The sequence below is a fragment of the Monopterus albus genome, unplaced genomic scaffold (assembly GCF_001952655.1).
Source record: "Monopterus albus unplaced genomic scaffold, M_albus_1.0 scaffold52.1, whole genome shotgun sequence".
NCBI classification, from domain to species: domain Eukaryota; kingdom Metazoa; phylum Chordata; class Actinopteri; order Synbranchiformes; family Synbranchidae; genus Monopterus; species Monopterus albus.
Genome location: NW_018127932.1, coordinates 1,978,216 through 1,998,494, shown reverse-complemented (window position 1 = coordinate 1,998,494; position 20,279 = coordinate 1,978,216). Strand labels below are relative to the sequence as shown.

The 20,279-nt window shown below is 38.4% G+C and overlaps 1 long non-coding RNA gene across 3 annotated transcripts in view; it reads right to left on the bottom strand.

Annotated features, from left to right (window-relative positions):
* LOC109961083 (uncharacterized) overlaps positions 1-20,279 on the bottom strand; it is a 60,568-nt gene that overhangs the window by 2,421 nt on the left and 37,868 nt on the right. For 2 of the 3 annotated variants that reach the window (XR_002275093.1, XR_002275091.1), the window contains one exon: positions 8,557-8,654. This is a non-coding gene — a long non-coding RNA (uncharacterized LOC109961083). Of the gene's footprint in view, positions 1-8,556; positions 8,655-14,545; positions 14,630-20,279 lie in introns of all 3 variants that reach the window. The other variant, XR_002275092.1, reaches the window with a different exon arrangement.

Below are 20,279 nucleotides of genomic sequence, written 5' to 3'. Positions count from 1 at the left end.
ATATTAGCTCCCCCAATTTGCAATTGAAGTTCATTGTCTAGTCTGCGATTCCCAAATACCATAAATTTAGTTTTATCCAAATTCAGAGATACTATATTACTGTCACACCATTTCTTTATCTTCTCAAGTTCCTGTGAAACCCGTCCAGAGAGTTGCTGTAGGTTTTCACCCGATGCCCATATGGTAGTGTCATCAGCAAATAAAACCACTTTCACTAAATCAGAAACCTTGCATATATCATTAATGTATAGTATAAATAATTTAGGTCCCAAAACAGAACCCTGAGGCACTCCACATACAATGTCCAGCTCACTCGATTGGTATTCACCCAACTTCACAAATTGACGCCTCTGTGTCAAATAACTTCTAATCCAATTTAAAACCAATCCCCTGATCCCATATTTTTCTAACTTATCCATTAATAACTCATGATTGATTGTGTCAAATGCTTTTTTTAGGTCAATAAATATTCCCATCGTATATTTCCTCTCCATAGCACTTGTAATGTCCTCCATCAGGTCGGTAATGGCCAAAGATGTTTGTTTGACATCATGAGAAAAATAAAAATTCAGCCAAGATATTGGAGAAATTGTGGACCTCCACAAGTCTGGTTCATCCTTGGGAGCAATTTCCAAAAGTCTGACGGTACCACGTTCGTCTGTACAAACAATACTACACAAGCATAAACACCATGAGACAACGCAGCCATCATACCGCTCAGGAAGGAGACACGTTCTGTCTCCTAGAAATGAACATGTTTTGGTCTGAAAAGTATAAGTCGATCCCAGAGCAACGGTAAAAGACCTTATCAAGACACAGGAGGAAATGGGTATCAAGTATCTATATCCACTGTAAACAAGTCCTATAGCGACATAACCTGAAAGGCTGCTCAGCAAGGAAGACGCCGCTGCCCCAAGACCGCCATAAAAACCACAGACTAGCTGCACATGGGAACAAAGATCTGACTTTTTGAAGAAATGTTCTCTGGTCTGATGAAACAAAAACTGAACTGTTTGGCCATAATGCAGGTCAAAGAACACCATCCAACCCAAGCACAAGGGTGGGAGCATCGTGCACTGTGGGTACTTTGCTACCGAAGGGACTGGGGCACCTCACAAAATAGATAACATCGTGAGGAAGGGGATAAATAATGGGGATAAAATAAAGCAACATCTCATGACATCAGCCAGGAAGTTGTGGACAATGATCCCAAGCATACTTCCGAAGTTGAGGCAGAATGGCTTAAGGACAAAAAAGTCAAGGTATTGAGTGGCCATCACAAAGCCCTGACCTCAATCCAAAAGAATGTGAGCCAATCCCAGCTGACATTGGGCAAGAGGCGGGGTCCACCCTGGGCAGGTCACTAGTTTGCCACAGGGCTGACACTTAAGAGACAGACAACCACACACACTCCTAGGGGCAATTTAGTCACCAGTCAACCTAAGCTGTCTTTGGACTGTGGGAGGAGGCCAGACCACCCAGAGAGAACCCACACAGGCACAGGGAGAACATACAAACTCCACAGGACTTGAACCCAGAACCTTCTTGCTGTGAGGTGTTAGCACTAACCACTGCACCACTGTGCCACCCCTAAACTAAAAATGATAGCACTTTTGTGATATAACAAATTATCTAGCTGCATGGAGCCTGTCTGTATTCACTCTTATACTTTCCTCCACTTTATCAAAAGGAAAATTGAAATCATTATAGTAGGAAAAAAAGAAATGAACTGGCTTTGATTTGCTGGTAGAAAAAAGTGCCTTGCACTTTTGGCTTCACAACAAACAGGACCTCCTCCCTAGAGATTTATGCATTACTGGAGAAGATGAAAGCTATTTGCAGACATTCACGCTAGCGGCTTTTAACAGCTGGTATCCTGGAAGGCTCACACTCACTGCAGTGTAAGATAACACAAGTAGGATTCTTTGAACTGACCTGGTCAAAAAATATCCCTCATTGTGTGCAGTGTTTATATTATTATCAACTGTGTTCCTTAAAATGAAATAATGTGATCACACGCATGTATTCCTGCTCTCCTAAAAAAGGTAGCAGCATTTTAAATGAATATTTTATGTCAACTTGTGGTTGTTTCGACACAACACGTTAATTATGACTTATTTTCTACTCTGTTCATTATTTGTTTTTTCCTCATTTTAGGATCAAAATTCTGGCTAAAATTTAGTAACAGTATACAGCAAAACTGGGTGCACCTCTATGCAATACAACTAAAATACTTTATTTAAAAAAATTTTTGTATCATCTTACAAATAACTGCATTTTTATGTTAAAGTATACAGGGGGGAACGTAGAATCTTAGCTAATAAAAGTGAGTAGTACACCTGTGATTTCTAATTAAGGTCAATTGCAGTGGTGGAAAGCAACTAAGTACATTTACTCAAGTACTGCACTTAAGTACAACTGAGCTATTGTACTTGAATATTTTCATTTTGTGCTACTTAATACTTTGACTTCACTACATTTTAGTGGCAAATATTGTACGTTTTAGTCCACTACATTTTTTATTTTAGTTACCGGTTATCTTTCAGAACCAGATTAATAAAATTTAAGCATAATCAAGACTGGTCTCTGGTGGAAAATTCACAAGTTACCCAGCTGTATGTAGAGTACTTCAAATTATAAGCATTTATGCTCATTAAAACTAGCTCCCCCTTTACCAGCTGCAACATTGTGATGTACACAGCAATGCATCAGCAATTATAATTCAATAATATGATATACATGAATGTGAAATAAGCTATTCTTTTATTTTTAGTAGGTTTTGATGCTAATACTTTGTACTTTAAATAACAGTTTGAATGCAGGACTGCAGGATCTGAGTACTACTGATTAATTGCATAAGCTGGTTCTAATAGAACCTGTGACCACCACAGCTGTCTCTGTTTTGGCCTGTGAGGATGTGGTGAAGAAGGTTAATGCTTTTAAAGTTCCTGGGTGTACACATTAGTGATGACCTAACATGGACACCACACAGCTGGTCAGAAAAAGCACAACAGCAGCTGTATTTTCTAAGTAAGCCGAGGAAATCTGGCATGCACCAAAAGATCCTCAGCAGCTTCTACACTTGCATCATAGAGTATCCTGACCAGCTGCATCACCGTGTTACACGGGAACATTATTGCCTGCAGAGGGCGGTAACAAGAGAAGATCAGAGTACCTTTGGCATCCCTGCAGGACATCTGCCAGCGGAGAGTCCTCAAAAGGGGCATTTTACAACATTAAGGGCTCTACCCACCCTCAACACAGGCTATTCACACCTCTGCCCTCTGGCAGGAGGTACAATTTTTATGCTCAAGCTACCAGATAAACAAAAGCAAAACACCACCCCTGCCTCCCTAATCTCATGCCCTGACTGAGCACATAGCCTTCTACCCTACCCCCCTCAATTTATGCACAGAGTACTGATTCATACTTTAATTCTAACATATCCTAATAATATTTAATGGGGTATATTTTGTACTTTATTGTACATTTCATTCTATTTATTTTTGTATTGTGTACATTGTTTTGATATTGCTGCTACTACTTGTATAATATTGTTTTTAGCCTTTGTTTTTACAGCTTTTTGAGTGGACAAACAAAGAACCTGATTATACAGCAAAAGCCTGTTTTTCCCAACTGTGCATATGGCAATAAATGTTTTTGACTTAAACTCTTACTGTAGAGTATGGGGAATGCAACATGACATCACCTGGTAAGAAAGAAACCAAGAGCTACAAACAGCTGCAGCCATGCTTGGGATGTAAAGGAAGGGCCACACTGTCAATAAAAGAAGGCACAGCGACTATTCTTGAAATTCACATTTCATCATTTACACAAGCACTGGGAAAAAAATAAATGGTGGGCAAGTGCTTCCCACTTGGCACAAGGATTACTTGGCAGTGTCCTTCACTACACTGTGAACGACACTGCCTGAAGTCCAACTCTACGGATGACGGCCAAGAAGAAAACCGCTGCTCACCAAACTGCAAGTTTACAGTAGATGATTATTGGCAGCACTTTCTCTGGTCAGATGAAACCAAAATAAATTTGCTTGGATCAGATGGGGTCCAACATGCACTTAACGCTGACCATGGGTGCACTCAGTTTTGTTGTTGTTACTGCAAAAATATTGCTGCTGCAGTCTGGCACAGTGATCTGCTGAGCATTTCAGTTCTTATTTTCTTCAAACAAGTGATAAAATCAGAGATAATTTTAAGATGTCTTGATCCCAATTCAGTAGTTTTAACTGTCAAATCAAGTGTCCTTCCATGAGCTCACTGCAGTGATTTGCCTTCTTTGGAGATTTTGTTTTCATTTCCAATGATAAAACAAGGATTTAGTGGCTTAAAACTGAAATATTAATTCACATACATCTAGTAGTGTGGGAGACAACTATAATCCCACTAACAGAGCTGTCTCATGTGACTACACAATACACACACACACACTGTACGTATAGACAAACATCTATCACGACAAATGTCTCTAGGTTCTCTACAACCTGACAGGCTCTTCTCCTGAGGATGAATGTCTTTGGCCATCTTTAGCACAGTAGGTGGACACTGTGATTAAAAGGGTTTGTAAGAAGTGCAAAAAGATAAATTACAGTCTTCCATTTATAACTCAGCCTCTCTCCTCATGCTGGAGCCATTATAGTGACTACAAACCAGACAGACATTTCTCAAATCTCGTGATGCTGTTAATCATTCTAAGAGCTGATGAGATGAATTAGTCAGTTGCCCTTTAAAGTGGAGTGCCACTTCGTTTCAGACTCAAGATATTGATATGAAAAGCTGTTTCAATTCCACCCTGATTTTTTTTTCAGTTTCAATACTCGATTATTAGATATTAATGTCAGCAACATCTAAAATAAATTGGATTCTCAGGATGTGAGGAGAAATATTTCAGAGTTGAATTCTGAAATACCAAACAAACCCAAATATGAAAATGTTCAGCAGAGAAACACCTGCAGCAACCACAATCAGCTTCTCCTCCAAAGTTAACAACTGCATGACGGGGATGCCCATTCACTCTAGAGATCTTTTTCTCTCCAAGACAAAGATGTATAACTACAATGAATAATTTACTGAAGGGACAGGACCAGATTAACCACTCTGATAGATGACTGGTGCTTCGTCTTCCCTGTCTGGAAGGATCTGCATGTAGCTCTGCATTTAGCTCTCTCAGGGCAGCTTTAAGCACTAGCATACTTTTACTGAAAAGAAAGTGACAGGTTGCTCTAAAAACCTGAAACAAATTATATTTAGATATTTAACAGCAACATCATCCTCTGTGACAACTGTACCCCTGCCCTTAAGCAGAAGTGGATTTAATAAGAGAAATTATTAAATAAATAAATAAACAAAAGGTAAAGGGATCCTCTCTATATGTACTATAGATAAATCCTAATATGTCAAACCAATTCATCTGGAGTACGTTTTAAACATTACAGAAAGAGGTTGGGACAGCGAAGGTCTGTAGACAGACTGGAATTTTTCAAGACAAAAGTTTGTTGAGCTCTGAATCACAAGCGCTTTTGCCAGAGGCACTGGAAATGGTCTCTATCAAATGAAGCTTCACAGGTCTACATGCAGTTTTATATTTAAAAGAATCAAAACCATAGCATGGACAAAACCCTGATGACTCAGGGTACGGCCTCCTCTAAAGCTCCAAGCTACTGTATTGACTGACTGTGGTAAACAGTTCTTAGCTGCTCCAATCTCAATTCATTTGTCAACACAAAACTACCCTCCATTAGCCTCCAGTTATCAAGGTATTATTCATTTAGATTTCACTCCTCACATCTCGCATAAAATAAAAGCTATAACTTCACCAAACTTCAACCTGTGCACACAAAATCCAAAGACAATGCCAACTGTGAATTTCTGTAAGAAAGTTTTAAAGATATGTTCAAACATAGTGTCCAAACTAATTCCTTACTCACAAACAAGTCTTTTTACTTAAAGGAACAGTGCCACATTTTGGGAAATGTGCATATTTTATTTCTTGCTCTGAGCAGGTGGTTAGCTTAGCTTAGCATAAAAACTGGAGCCACAGGGAAATGGCTAGCCTAGCTCTGTCCAAAGGTGAAGTCTACCCATCAGCACCTTTACTGTTACTACTCCAGATGATTTTCAGTCTTTGTGCTAAGCTAACTAGCTTCATGATTGCTACACAGATGTGTAAGTGACATTACCAAAGTGTTAAACTATTGCTGTAATTACAGCTCCACCTGTGCACGGAGTAAAGCGAAGGGATCTCTTGCTAATTGGCCTTACAGCTGCCCACAGTGGATGAAAATCCCCCCAGTCTTTCAAACTACAAAGACAGCTTATTGATTAAGATAGAACAATAATTAGACATTGGGGAGCTTAAAACACATCATGCAAATATTTCATACTAACAAGCTGTTTTTACTATAAAGCCCTCATTTTAAGATTACCAGGATTTTACTTTGGTATCAGTAATTTGTTTTGTGGTTTAAGCTATAAAAATCAGTTTGAGAGTCACTAGGCAGAAAAGAAGCCTTTTAATTGGGCATACTGCATAAAGTCAGAAATACCAAAAGGTCAAGATAAACACAAAATTGGATTATTAAGCTTTTCTAAGAAACCAGTGTTTTGAAAAAAAGAAGAAATGTTACATCTGGCTTAAGTAATTCATCACATTCAGTAGCTTTGTGTACATGCCCGCAGTAACACCACCACCAGTCTGAGTAAGAAAAACACAAAATGAAAATGTACCACTAATCCTCTTACATTTGACATGTTCTTGTAAGTGATCCAAGAAACTGACAGGAAAACATGGGCCATGAGAAACTTAATCACACTTAAACTGAAGAAGGCGTAAACATGTTCTGGTCAGTCAAACATTAGTCCAGATAGTAACTAACACAAACTGCAACTGAGGCAGTAATCACACTTGTAGAATCAGTGCGAGTCCGTCTGTGCCCTGCAACCACATGTTTTCACCTTTATTCTACAAACAGGCATACTGTGCATCTGGCCTCACTTACAGTAAATGCTATAAATACTTCTACTTGCCTGCTGCACTATCACTTCACCCTCATCTGTAGCTGCTCTAAATGCTTGGTCCGCTGCTGTATAGATTTTGGCTGCTAAACACACACACACACACACAATGTACACACATTAACATATGTCAGGATTGAATGTTTTTTCTCCCATCTGACAGCATGACCCTTACATTATAGATCTTTACAATTTTGTGATGAAAGTATGGACTCCACTTTAGCTAATTATTCTGCAGCACTGCAGCACTCAGTGTCAGTCAACCAGCATGAGAGAGACGACTAAAAGATAAACGGCACACACGGGAGGACAGCTCAGCAAGAGTAAAGCAGAGAAGAGGTGGCGGGTTAGGATCGAGATTGGAGGATGGCTTGTTGGTTTGCAGACAGATGCAATGAAATGTCCTGGTGATTTACTTTGTTTGAACTTTTTTTTTTTTTTTTTTTTTTTGCAGACTAACTATAAAAGGCCTCTAAATTACAAAAATATCCCCAAACTATTAAATCACATGTAGCTCACAGGTGCTGGCATGCTCCATGTACAGTAGCTTCTTTAGTGCCTTGAAATTGAGAATTTTGCATTACTGTATGAGCATAAAAGCTGCAGAATCTTCCTGTACAGAAAGGCCGACTGGCACATGTAGCACAACTTAACACAACCTACAGCATTAATAAAAATGCACAGTAGCTACTATCAACAATTTTTTCCTGATTTGATTTGAAGCAATACTCAGGATGGCTTCTCTACTGTTTCCCATACATTTCAGCTTTCACATAGCATTCATAATGCTACAAGGATTTGGGTTCTATAACTCAAGGACAACCAAATTAGCTCTCAGATTGGTTTATGAAACTTGGGCAGGAACAACGGCACATGTTGTGATTCTATTGGGTGGTTGTGAGCAAAACATACAGGCCCCCTGTTGTTCCAGTGTGGCACTATGGTCCTACTGACAGGGAACTGTGACAGAAAAAAAAAAAAACAATCTAGTTAGGGTTTGGTGCCCTGCTCAGAGGCATACAGATGGGCATTACCCTGCTGTAACCTCCATACAGAGATCGAAAGAATGTGTTAGGGGGCTTAAATACACCAATATATTTTTACATTACTGCTTTAGGTATGATCATGTGTCACACACAAGAAAAAATATCCTGAGCTTCTATATTTACTAAAACAAACTAAAAACAAAACAGGACTTGAGAATAGCTGTTGCTGGAGAAATGACATCAATGTGGGATGAACAAGTCTTACTGGAAATGAGAAGGCAGCAGCAGAAGTAGGGTTGTGTGAGGTAGGATTCTAAACCACATTTACACCGGGCTGGGAGCTCCCTGTCTACTGAACACTTAGGAACTTTTAAATAGGCCTCCAATACTATCACTAATGGTAACCTAACATAACTCCATCTCACATTAGGTAAATACAGCTCTCACAGCCACTGGTTACAGAATATGGCAGATAACATGTTAGATATCAACAGGATCAGACTGCAGGTACAGTAGCTTAAAAACATGTAAACTCCTACCAGATGAGCCGAGGTGGTTTTCCTACGCCTGGCCAGGTTGGGGGAAACCAGCCTGATGGTCCTGTGGTGAATCGGTTTCTCAGCCCCGCACCTCAGCCCTGCAAAAGACAAAAAAAAAAAAATCCCCATTTTAATCAGGTGATTTCTCCACAAGCCAAGTCTTAAAACCACAGCATTCAAACCAAAGCAGACACATTGTATTAAGATTCTTAGTATGTGTATTGATTCAACACCAAAGCTCTGCAGGCATCCACATACAGGTCAGCCATATTAATTGCTACGTAAATGTTCAATCTATTATACTATTCTTGTTTCAGGATGACTGTATGATTTAATTTGCAACGCTGTTTTGAGACCCATTTGAAAGCTGTGGTGTTAAGGCTTCAAATAAAATGCTGACCAAGTTCTTAGTTTGGTGGTATTATTTTCTTTGGTTCAATATGATGTCACACTCCTTTCAGGAGACCCATAAACATCTCTGTATGAATGGTGCAAGGTTTGTGTGGAATTACACGCACACACACACACACACACACAGACGCACACGGAGAAATACTCGTTTCCGTGCAGAAATCGCTGCATGCATTTTTTCATGTACACACACACCTTATATAACTGAGAACCACTGCTAAACTGTATCAGCAATAACATTTTCTCACTGAAAACTGGGGTGACACCATTTCCACAGAACTACCTTTTGTGAGATACCAGGATGCCTTCATCACAGGAATGAGTTGTCTCTCATGTCTTAACCACTGAAAGATACTGGATGACTACACTGTTTCATACTTAAGTGAGACTTGAATGACATTTTCGGCAACATTAGTACATCATATACTTTACCGAGAAGCCCTTCAACCAAAGATGACGAGTGAAAAACACACCCTGAAAACAGACACGCCCTTGGCAAATGTTGAACATGTTGCAAAATGTCACATCTAGTAAACAATGTAAATTTTACATATAAAGTCTAACTTATCGACTCTTCTACATGTTTCAAGGCCATGGGAACGCTGGTCTGTATTGCAGAATCTTGCCATTTATTTATTTTGTGCTGTTTCTCAGTAAAGTTCACTCCACATCCGTGTGTGTTAGTGTATTGTTTGACACATGAGGCAATGTCTAAAAAGCTTTCCCACACACAGCAAACAGATGCGAAGATGCCTTTGTGTGGGCAGCATTTTGACTAAGCCTGTGAGTGAGTGAGTGAGTGTGTGTGTGTGTCTGTGTGTGATAGAGACAGAGCAGATGAAAGAAGACCTGATGTGGGTGGCCGACCTTTCATCAGTCTCCTCTCTTATCTCTCACTTTTAAAGGATATTTATTTAATTTTATTTGTGTTATTTGCATCCTTTCCTCTCATCTCCCACTTGAATTTTTTTCTTGCTGCAGTGACAATTTTTCTAAAAATAAAACTTTACTACTGAATCATCTTCTAATGCTGCAAAAAACAGCCATACAATTCAAATATTTAACAATAACTTGTCATTTTGGCCGTCAGCTATGCCACTGCCACTCTGGAAGATCTCAAATACTTTGCAATTACAAATCCTTAATTTTAGATGCACATTTCTACATTACATTAACAGAATATACTTCAGATTATCAATAAATATAGGCCATACTCCACTGGCTAATCCAGTCCCCCTCGCTTCTCTTTATATTTTGTTATTTTTTTTGGCACATGGAAAAATAAACCTAAATCTGATTTGAATGTCAAATATTCATCTTCTTTCTCTTCTGTCTCATGCTTCCTCTCTCTCCTTCTGTTTCGTCCTCCCACACTATTGTAAAGAGACAGTCAGGTGATGAAATGGCAGCAGCTCTGCCTGGGGTTCACTGTGTGCATCTGTACATCAGAGCTATTCCAACGAGGATGTGACGGTAAAACAACCTAACCCTGAACTGATATTCCAACATAACCTGATCCTGCACTAAACCTTCAGCCCAAACCTGCTTCACCCAGCAGAATGAAAACACCACAAGTCACCTTTTAGAGGCACAAAATCATAGCTCATATATACACAGGTGTCAACGGTCAGTGTGCTTTCAGTGCCACAGGGTTCATCATGACTGATGACAATGGTAAAAGAGAAAGAATAGTGAACCACTGAAAATCTACTGTAATTATAATGAGCAGTCTGTCACTTCCCAAACACAAATGACCACCAGCTCTATCACAGACCCTCTGTCTTGAAGCTTATGTGTAAACAATACATCATCAGTGAACTTGATTTGGCGCCGGCGTTCATAAGGAAACCGAGCTGATCACAAGCTGTGGAGCTGCAGGTTCAGTCTTTGCACAGACATTTTGGATTGTGACAGTAACTTCTGTCTTGTAAAACCTGTTTTGGCACATAAATGCTCATGTCTGTCAAGATGGGAAAGTAGTCTGTTTATTATGACTCAGGGAGCTGCTTTATCTGTTGTTATTCCAGCTGTCATCTCAATCAGGAACCAATCAAGAGTGTTGTTAAACTGGGTTGATATTATTATTATATCCACCCTCCCTTTTGTGCATACACACGCCTTAAGGAATCAACAGCAACACAAACTACCGCCTCACAAACACGATTCACCTGGTGAACGGACAACAAAAAGCATCACAAGGGAAGACTATGAATTACAAAATACAAGCATTCAGTTATGTTTATCCAGTTTTGTGTCAGTATGACCTCATTAACTTATACAGCATCTATAGTGTCAAAACTCCCCAAACTAGACACCCACAGGTTGGAAAATGACAATTCGCCTGTTAACTACTGTATATTTGTGACATTTTTTTACACTGGTTTTGTTGGTAGGATTTTGTCTTTGAAAAGAGTCATGCTTGTATGACGGTGTTCGCCTTGTGCTACAAAACCCATTTCAGAGACAAAATAATCCAACCTGATTTGCATGTCTGTATCATGTTTTCACTAAAATACAATGCATAACCTCTCATATTACAGACATGGCTAATTTGCATGACAGTATAATGACGATTTCTTCTGGTTGGACCCACTTTAGTATTTCAGAAGTTGGTTTCAGTGCAAGAAGCACTAGCCACTGAATCCTACACGTAATAATATTACTACAGCATGTGAACAGTAACCCAGGTGTATGTTGTTCCAAAGAAGACACGTGCTAAACAGGACATCATTTTGACAGTAAACCGAGGCTGTGAGCGAGCAGAAGCCTCCAGTAAAAATAGCATGGTAAACAAAGTGGCTTCAAAAAGGAAGTGAGAGGTTTAATATCAGTGAGTTGCTGAGGCGGCAGCACGCAGGGAAAATCCAGAGACAATACGTTTCAATTCTCAGTACATGGTAGCATATTTACATCTAGTTGAGGTTCTTATACAGGTCACTGACAACATCGACAGTAACAGAGCAAAATCACAGTCAGGGAGACAACAGCAAGCAATGATTAGCCAACTGTGATTAAGCCAAGAATGCAACTGCTGTTCCAGGAAATCTGATCAAATACATCATGTACAAATTAGAGAAGTGTCTCCCATCTATACAGTGATAACATCTTTGTTTACACCTCATCTCCCTGCCTGCGGATGTACTGTCATCTTCATTATCCTGACTAAACTTTGGAATCAGGCCAGAGATATTCTAATTACACAAGCTCACAGTCAAACTATTACAGTATCTGTTTCAACATGTCGCCTAAATGAAATAACAAAATATGATGCTCATATCTGCAGGACAGGTTCTCTGTGCTGGACCACTGGCCATCCTGGGACCCCTCTCTCCTCTGGCTCTGATGTCTGGCCTCTTATTTGTCCCTCTCCTCTTCATTTCCTGTGCATTTCCTCCCATCCTTCTCTCTCTTTCTCTCTCTCTCTCTCTCTCTCTCTCGCTATCCATCTCTATAATGTGTTTGTTTCCTTCCACTATATGTGTGAATGATGTGTTGCGGTTTTGCCTCTTGTGTTGTTATGTAATCTATCCTCCCACCAGGTCTGTATCTGGAAGTTGGGTCATCCTCCAATATCATGTTTCTCACTTATGCTTATACAATGTTCTTTATATACACACAATATATATATACATGCATTTTCCTGTTCTGGTTGTCCATACTGTAAATCTGCTATGTATTGTGTACACACATCTGTTACATGTCTGTCCCATACATTCCTCTGCTGCTCTCCCTGAGGTTTAATCAATCAATTTCTTCTCCAATTAAAAGGATTTTCTAAGTTAATTTATTCATTTTGATTCAAATGTCTACAGAAGGAGGCATATGCTGTACAGACTGTAAAGCCCCTTCAGGCAAATTTGTGATATTGACTTGACATCATTTGCCTGTCACAGATCCATACTGAAAAATAACTCATTTAAGGTTTGGGTCCGTTTAGGCACAAAAAAAAAAAAAAATCACTTGGTTGGGTTTAGGGAAAGTTCAATCATGGTTTGGGTTACAATACATACTGTAGTTAAGATTATGGAAACACTGATTTGGGTTAAAATTACTATTTTGTTAAGGCAAAGGGGACATGCATCATCATGGTTACATGGTCAACGTTAGACGTTTTGTCAACAAAAGCTGAGATACGTTGACCTTTTGTCCTTGGACATGCTCCAAAAACTCTTGGCTCAGTTGTGTCTCTCTGCTCAACTCTTCCTGTCTGGCAAATGCTCACATCTTCCACATTTCCTCTTCATATGATGCAAGCACAAATAAAATTAGGTGATAAAAATTTGATATGAAAAAAAATGAGGTGCTTTTCAAGGCTATCTGACTTCTTTTAGCTCCAGCACCAGAAACCTTTGAAAACTTCACTGATAAAAACCGATGGACATATTAAGTAACAAAGCTACTTTTCATATTATACACTTATATTTTCATCTCGTTTTGTTTTCACATGTTCACCAAATAAAAAAAAATAAAATAAAAAACAACTCATCTTTGCTAGTGTATATTACATACATAAGGTCCAAAATTAATGAAAAAAAAAAAAAACAAAGTCTTATACCTTTGTGTTTTGTCAGTATTGATATTACTTCCTCCTTATCTGCAGTCCCATCCTGATGTGTGAAAATAATAATTGGTTGAGTTCGCTATTATTTTTTATGACCTTATTAAAACCTAATGTGTACAAAAGAATTAAGTTTTTTTGAAAGTGGCAAAATTAGGAAATGAAGCTTTGTTATTTTGCTACATGACAAAATATTTCATTTTATATGATGGTATGTGTGAGCATAGAAATGTACAGTGTTTTAAATGAATGTTGAATACATTTTTAAAAACCTAAATTACTGAAATACAAATGTCTCAGACACCAAACATAAGTAAAGTGTCACTTTTTGTAGCAGAAATAAAATCCCACCTTTTACACTACTAGGAAACGTAATGTTTTTGAGCTCCTAAAAGGGGCTGGGGTCTCCCGGACTCGAAACAGAACAAAAACAACCTGATCTTTGAAGTAACGTTTCAAAACGCAAAAATGAAATTGTGATGATAGAAATAGTCAACAACAAGGCAGCCATGCTAAAAACAAGGCTGCCTTCCTAGTTCCTGAAAAAGTTGACTTCTGGGAGATGTGAGGCTTTTACTTGACGTCAACAAAGCTGCTGCATCACGAGTGAGTCTTACAGTACAACTCGGTGTCTGCACATGCTGCAGTAATATAGGTGATTATGTTAAGCTAACCATGAAGTCTTGTCATGTGCTTCAAACAAGAATACAGGCTGTGATTTGAATGTGTAAATGTCAACTGGCACAGATGATGAGCAATGAGAAGAAGCAGCAGCATGCAAATAAATTCACACTGTGCTCCATACACATGCTACAGCATATTATTAGCACATAGCATATAAATTCACACATGCTAAAAACTGGAAATCGATTATCTATCCAACAACCTGTATATGTATTAGATGTAGTTGCAAATTTAGTTTGGGTAAATAACAGCAATATAAAAACTACACTACACTAACAGTGGTTTAAAACAACCCAGTGGTAGTGAGTGAGGTTAACTCATCTGTGCTATATTGACCTGAACTGGATCCAAACAGTGACTGAGGGATTTTCAGCTGCATTCTTCCAACTCATTTTCCTTTAACTTGTCACCCATCTGCATCTACAGATAAACAAGAACCACAGACAGAAACAAATAAACATGGAGGCATGCATGCAAATAATAATCATACTGAGCACGACAGCCACATATTCCAAACACACAACCCCAAAAGTAAATTCACTCATAGAAATACACAATCAGGAATAAGTGTATGTTCCCACACACACACACACACACACACAGCAGTAAAGTCTGTAGTAGTTATAATTACATATACACACATACTGTGCACATATGGAAAAATGTATGTAAAAAGAATATGTGCATGTATACAAAAAAAGCTGTACACAATGTACAGATAAAGGCAAACACACACACAAAAATGTACACAGTCACAAACATAAGTTCTCACACCTGTAGTTATAGTAATATTATTGTGTGTTAGCCAAGTAAACGCCTAGCCTGCTTATAACAAAGACACAACTCATGCTAAAAGACACACACCTTGAATACATATATGCTCCCAGAGTCATAAAAAGCTGTAGCACGCAAATAGTATATCTACACACACCTACTGCTGGAACTACAGAAGCCGTAAAAAAAAAAAAAAAAAACATTCACAACATAAACAAGATATTTCTCAGAGAAGTATTACAAATATTACATGTGTGGTGAGTTCACAGACATACTGAACATGTGTAAAAAGACACACACCGACAAAATTACATACATGTACACAGAGCCATATACATAGGCTATAAAACACACACACACACACGCACACCTCCAGTGGTACATGCATTCAAAGAACAGTAGGAATTAAAAATACTTTCACAGATGCACATATAACATGTGGAAACCACACACACACACACACTCACATATTGTATGCATACAGACCCTTATAACTGTACACACGAGCCACGTTGCCAGAAATAAATACTCAAATACATATGTACACACACACAAACACACAGTAGTAGGAGTAATATTTATGATAAGCACAAAGCTGCATATATGCACACAAACTGTGTGCATATGGAGAAAGACAGACACATACATGGACACACGGAGCTGTACCCATTGTCTATATAAATACAAACAAATTGAATGTACAATCACACATCACCGAACTACATAAACAGAAATAAATGAACAGATTTACAAACAAACAAGTAAACATGTTTACACAAGATTACTGTAGTTGTGGCAGTAGAAAACAATATAATTATTACTGCATATGCATACACACGTACAGTATACTGTGCACACATCTTGCACATGTTGTTAGACAACACATGAAAAGACCTACACATTACATGTGCACACAGAACCGCACATACTGTACAGATAAATACAAACAGATACTGTATGTACACACACACACACCTGAATAAAGTACATAGTAACAGAACCCCTAGAGCAGCCACAAATAATCACAATAACACAAACACTCAGATATAATGTACTATATTCTTTATACATGCACAGACTCTGATGTGCTGTACACACAGATCTGTGCTTGTTTACCGTTCATGTACACACAGATCAATACATACAAAGATCTATATGAATACACACATGGAACAAGTTAGTGAGGTGATTAATCAGTCGTTGATGGCAACAAAGTGATGCCACCCACAGGCTGTGCGCACGCAACAATGACTAACTGAAACCATAAACATGTTTATATTTACTTATCGACTCATTTTAGATCAGGGACACCAAACATACAATGTCTGACATTTAATATCTCAAACTAACCACTAACCTACAATGCATTTATTTTGAGAGAATGCTTTGAAGGTTAGGATTAAGGTTGTAGTTAGAATGAGGGGCTAAAGTCGGCATCAGTCGGAGTTAAATATAAAATATGTAAAGTATCTACCGTATTCTATAGCTTTTTATAATTTCCTTAAACCATGACAAAAAGCAAAACCACTGAACATTTAACCAGTTAACTGGATTAGTAGAAAAATAAGTCAATAATTAGAAAGCTCATTGTAAAATTTTCTAAGCTGAATTTTAACACAATGATTAAAATGTTAAACTACACTAAAGGTCATCAACAGAAGCACATAGTCAATGCACCTACAGTCAAATCAACAACTATAGAACAACTTTGTCCAAAGCCCTTGTGAATTAAAGTGTAACTATAGTAATCACAGGTAGTATGTCAATAAAAGTAAATATTATCAACATTGTGCACGTAGGGTGCGCTGTGAAATATCATACGTCTCATTTTGAAACTGCTCGTCTCAGTCACAACCCCGACAGAAATCACCACACTGACACACACACGACAGACAGAAGTGGAAAGAAGACTGAAAAATATTCAAATGCTCAAAAAAAAAAAAAAAAAGATAAAATAAAAATTTGGAGAAAGTGTATATTTGGATGGCTGCGTGATCCTGCACAGCTACTACTCTCTGCACCCCACAGCAGGATTCTTACTTTGCACTGGCTGACACCAGTGAACAAACACCACTCTTTGACAATATTCAACCACCCTCATCCTCATCTCACTCTTTTCTTCATTTTTTTTTTTTAAACATGCATTTGTTGTTGCTGAAAAGGTTAAAAGATTTTTTTTTTCCAGTCGAAACTGAGTGGGTTGCCAGAGAACCGAACATTTCACAAGGCAACAAATTTCCCCTGGTGCTCTGGTAATATTATCACTCCAAAGCATCATAGTTTCAGTATGACTTATAGATTTATTTATAAGAAGAAAACAAGCCTGACACCAATTAATGCAAAATATACTCATGGGTTAGGGTTTACATGTCATTTGGGGCAGTATAGTTTCAAACTCGCATACACAATAAAAACAAATTTGACATAAATAAACGTCCTGTTAAAGTTTCAGTGGCTGCTTCACTTTCAATATGACAAATCATTTTACTGATAAAATTAAAGAGCCATGCCCTTATTTTAGCATTTATATTGTTTAATAAAATTAGGCTAATTTTAAAACTTGAAATAAGTCACATGACTTCATAAACCGAATCACACAGTGCCATACAATAAATATTCTTAGACTAAAATGTTTCAACACATTAAAACATTGTTAAGTGATGTGTAAAATATCATCCTTTCAGAAATGTTGATTGCACCTAAAAAAAAATAAAATAACAGTTTGCTAACATTTAACACCACTCCACCCACTGCTCAAGTGCTTATATGTCACCTTTAAAAAAGTTCATCGATCAAAGTAATTCTCATTCTGATTCAGAGTTTCACTATTACTGGTAGTTTTATTTATTAAAACACACAAACCTGAAGCAAACAAACCGCATTTCGTGCACAAGTCCAGACACAAATAATAACATAGTATTCATTTCTACACCAACATCAACAGTTTAGCTGTGCTGCTCACACTGAGACACACGGGGGAGCGTTCAAGGCCCTGTGACAAAACACCAACCAGCCTCCGACAACAATTTTCTAGCATCGGACAAAACCAGTAAATGCAAAGTGAAATCAGAACTGAGCTGGACAATTTTTCCCCAGACAGCAGGGACTGGGTTTGTCACTGTGGGATGTAAACAACCGTTGCTGGAGAGGATCGTCCCCACCGACCCATTTTACAAAGCACACCTGAAAATATGACATAATCCAGCATGACGGTGTCGCCTAAAAATATAAAAGGGAGACAGATCAAATTTACTCAGCTTCTTTTACTATCAAAATTAGTCAGAGAGCAAAGAAGAAGACGTGAAGGCTGGGCTTTGATGCGACAGGCGCGGTATATGTTTCAAAAAGTGAAAAGGAAGCAGAGGATGAGAGCACGGGGGGTGAGCGCTGAAATCTGCTTTTCCTCTTTCTCTGCCGCAGATATTTTGAAGTTAAAAGAGGAGAAAATGAAAGAAAAAAAGGGCAAGAAAGAAGCAGAAGAAGGCAAAAGGAATGACTCGAGCAAAATAAAGATTATCCACAAATAAGAGCATTTGGATATCTGTTAATTTCTGCATTTAAATTAATAAATAAAGTGGACCTAAAACTGTCTGCATTTATATTTAGATTCAGCTTCAAAAGATCAGCTCAAAATTATTTTTCCTTTTTATTGCATAATTAGTATTTTAAGGTAAAATAAAAGCTGTAAAAAAGAACATTTAAAAAAAAAGGGGTAGACAAATTGTGAAATGGGTAAAACTGAAAAGTAACGTGGGAGGCTATCATCTCCATTAAAAAGGTTTGTGAAACATTGTGCATTATATTCACTAGTCATAGTTTGAAATTTCACTATGAAGCATTAGTTTCTAAAACGTGGGTTCAGTTTGAATCATGTCACCTGTAACGCTTCATCGATCAAAGTAGTTCTCTTTTTGATTCAGTTTCACAGCAAGTAGAGAATAGAAAATCTACTTTTCCCCCATTTGTGTGACTGTTTTAATGCAGTAGAAACAAGAGAAAACAGAGGCTAATAAAAGAGGTCCAAAAAAAAGGAGAGTAAAAGGGAAGAAAGTAAATTGTGGTGTGTGCATAGATGTGCTTCAAACAACAACAACTCAGTTAAGAGCAGACAAATGTGGGAGGGTGCACAGAGACAGAACAAGAGTCCGTAGGAGAGCTGTGGCCTAAAAACAGCCGTCTCCATTTTGAAGTGAGATGTGAAAACAACACCACCATCTGTTTAAATGCTGAATGGTGAGGAGAGACCAGTTATATCATGGCCTCACACACCTCCACACTAACTGAACTTGTTTCAAGATAATTACCCCTTCTCAAATATATATTATGTTATTTCTTACAATTTAAGACATTTAGATGCATTTGTAACCATGTTGCACTATTCTGCCAATGATCATATAAATCGATTCAGCCTGTTAATGAGCACATAGTTAATGCGAGTGAGCTCTGAATAACGTGGTATTAAGGATTAAATTGGACGGTTTGAACTTGACTCACTGTGACTAACAACGCAACCTGCCTGCAGCTAGCATAAAATAAGAAGCGCTCGGAAAAACTATCCGGAGAAAGTGAATGAGTAACACTCTCCCCTACCTCAGAAACTACCATATTGCCTTTAAGCGATGCACCTAACCCCAAGTCAAGCGCTCCATATGTTTTAACACTGGTGGCTCCGTATTTGCCCTGGGCAACCCGCAGCATGTGTGAATGACCTTACTAGTACGAGTCTGCTACCTAGTGTACTTAACCACTGTAGTGTACATGTCCCCAGCAGAACAGGAGAGACCCCACAGCATGCATGTGTTACAATGCAATGCTTTAAAGAGATGTGAAATGAACTATGATACAACAATAACCATGTCAGTGATGATTTATAAGGAACTGCTGAAAAACTATTAGGTACTTTTAGTTTTCCTAAATAGAGATTGGTTTAAAGGGTCTGTGCAAGAGAAGGATACATTTTCTGAGTTATAGTGGAGCTAAGGTCAATTTTGACACTAGGTAACAGAGTAACTAAGTAAGTAGCCAAATAGCGACCGTCAGCCATTACTGGAACTCGCACACTTACAGTAAATCACATTTATTAGGTGCAGCTGTATCACGACACTGAACAAGCTCTGGTGGATGCATAGAGAAGCAGAAGTGAAGTGACCTCGCATACAGGTAGGCGGTGTATCATTTGATCACATGTCATGTGCTCCTTCACTTCCCCTCGCCACTCAGCAATTTGAGAAGTCGCACATCATGCAAGAGGACTCTCACACAGTGAGAGGGCAGGGCCCGCGGGGAGGATTAGACA